Source organism: Etheostoma cragini, chromosome 3 (genome assembly GCF_013103735.1).
Source record: "Etheostoma cragini isolate CJK2018 chromosome 3, CSU_Ecrag_1.0, whole genome shotgun sequence".
Lineage (NCBI taxonomy): Eukaryota > Metazoa > Chordata > Actinopteri > Perciformes > Percidae > Etheostoma > Etheostoma cragini.
Genome location: NC_048409.1, coordinates 23,969,082 through 23,971,877, shown reverse-complemented (window position 1 = coordinate 23,971,877; position 2,796 = coordinate 23,969,082). Strand labels below are relative to the sequence as shown.

At 42.0% G+C, this 2,796-nt stretch overlaps 1 long non-coding RNA gene across 1 annotated transcript; it reads left to right on the top strand.

Moving 5' to 3' along the window:
- Positions 1-1,811: 1,811 nt before the first annotated feature.
- LOC117941736 lies at positions 1,812-2,451 on the top strand. The gene is made up of 2 exons (XR_004655969.1): positions 1,812-2,169; positions 2,340-2,451. It is a non-coding gene; the product is annotated as an uncharacterized LOC117941736 (long non-coding RNA).
- The last annotated feature ends 345 nt before the right edge of the window (positions 2,452-2,796 follow it).

Here is a 2,796-nt window from a genome sequence, read left to right as displayed (position 1 = left end):
ACACGGTGCAGAAAACTCCTTCTGTAGGTCGCTCATTTTCCGCCACTACAAACAGGATTTTAACTACAAACAGTGCTTTTTGACAACCGTGGAGACATATATGCAGCCAGAGGACAGGATTTATAGGTTGGTAGATTGACTCCATTTGCCACACACACACACACACACACGCACACACACGCTTAAATCACACACACACACTCATGCACATGATGGAAAAAGGACATTTGTGAGTAAGACGAGCAATTATCGGACACAATAGTGCAACCTCCCAAGATGTTTCCTCTGCCAGCTGGATATGGCATCCAATGACGTTCATCATTTCCTGCCGGGTTTATTGCAGTTTGGAACTTTGTTGCAGTCTCATCTGTGACAGCAGGCCCAGATATGGTAATGTCAGACTATCATTAATCCTACTACCTCTATTAATGATGTTGTCATAATCTGCAGCCCGAGCACAGAGGTTGAGAAGAGCAGAGGCCGGACAGCTTTTCTTTTCCCTATTCATCTTGACGACATACTGCTGACATCTGCTGAGACAGGAGGGAGAATTTCGTGGCAAGAATTTTGAAAACAAAGATATTAGAGATGCATTTGCCTTGTAAATGTCTTGACGACACACTGCTAACATCGGCTGAGACATACGGAGGGAAAATTTCGTGGCAAGAATTTTGAAAACAAAGATATTACAGGTGCATTTGCTTTCTAAATGTTTCCATATTAGTCATCTGCTTCCATTTTTTTCAGATAGAATAAATGCTTTTTAAGCTGTAAATGGTGGTGGGATTGTCCCCACAATTAGCCATGCCCGGACCTTTGAAGAGGGCTGCCCAGTTAGGAGAAGCAACAAGTGACCCACCTCAAACAGCCCTAGACCCTCAGGTGGGTACAGAGCTTCTATTAGGTGTCCACTTGACTTGCTTATTCATGTGTTCTGGCCTAATTTGTAATCTTTGAAAATCTTTATCATTAACCAAAAGTACCAAGCAGGATCGCCTTCCTGCTTGTCAAACCTCGCCATTTCCCCTTCCTATTACCCCTAGCCCTTGGCCCTCCAAACCAAGTGGTAAGGGCTAGGGGTGAAAACATACTCCTATGAAATGGGACACCACTTGGTTACATCACCATACGGTATTGATCACAAACTTCCAATATGCCGTCTGTCAAGTATGTCTCTGTTGATTGCAAGGGTTTTGACAACAGTATCGTGTGCATTTCTACATTTATAGTTATTTTATGTTCACCTTGGTGGTGCAGAGGTAGATGTTCTTATCTGGGTACTACTTAGATCTGTTTGCAATACACATGTGGTTACACACTGAATGGTGTGTTGCATATCTGTTTCAGTTATCACCATTTTGAACATCATTCATGTTCAGAAAAAATCTGTCTTCACTGCCCAATAAATTAGACATATCAGGCAAAACATTATATAAACACATATTATATTACAGAACCCTAACTTACATGCTACACACGTAAAAAGGCACTCAAATGTGTAAAACTAAAAAAGACACTCAAGACTACAAACAAACTACAGCTGTTCTGATATTGCAGACCAGTCTGATGCCTGTTGGCGACATGCATGGAGTCCATTCGAAGCAGAGAAATGCAGGACTGTTGTGCAAATCAGCAATGTAACGTTAGCATTAGCATAGCAAGCAAGAATTTATTTTAAAATTCAATTAAGAACGTGATTGCAAGTGTATATGTGCAGGAGTGTATAGAGCACAAAACAAGACTCTCATAATTTTTAAACCAATTATTTAAGCCGTAAACACCGATATTTATGGGTCTCTCAGGCGTTGTTGCCTGTTGCGCAATGTATATGGACACCCCTCGGTTTCAAGTAAGCTTGCGTCCTCCCTTGGCTTTAAATGCTGTGCACCCCTTCGCCTGACCCCTATCCCTTGATCAAAATGAGTATTGGGACAGCTCCTATTCTCACGTAAATGCACCAAACTAAGGGGAATGGGGAAGGGGTAAGACAGAGAAATGAGATTCAGCCATTGTTTTAGTCTGTGGGGTTCTGCACATTAGGCAGAAAAACAGGGTGCCATGAATGTAGTGATGGAGCCAGACGACCCGATGCCAAGAGAGTAGTGTCCAGCACAGCCCCAACTGGGGGCTATACAAGGGAAACAGGATATTATTCCTCGCTTTTAAAAAGTATAGTGTTATGTTTGTCAATGGTAGCCTATTCAATACAGGAAGCATGACAATGCACACCATTTTAATTTATTCTTCAGGTTTCTGTTTGTCTTTTAAAGTGTTTTTAATGGCAACAAGTGACGATTTCTTTCTGCCATTGACCGACATATTTTGACTAGTTTTTCCAGCCCCTCTGCTATCAGGAGACAGGGTCGGGGTGGTGGTCCGACACGGAGGGCGGAGGACGTGCTCTCCCTCACAGCTTACAGTTACCTGGCTCTGACTCATAAAAAAAACACTGCAGAAGCTCTGCTGCTGGGTGTTTATTTTAATAAACTTAAGCAATTGCAATATAAGCCTGTTTGGTACTATTAGGACTATGGCATACATATGTCAAGGATGTATAAATTAAATAAAACTTCAGCTGGAGTCCGATTTAATACAACAATGCTGTTGATCTCTTTGGATCTCTTTCCATTCCACATTCTTTCTACAACCTTTAATTCCAGTTTATTGGCTGCCAAATAGTACACGTTAGTGCAAATGAACCTGAGATGTCAGGGTTTCAATCTCCACCTCTGAAGTGCAGCTTCTTGTAAGGTGAGGTAGAGTGTCTGTTCAAAACCGAGACTATATTGGGGCTTG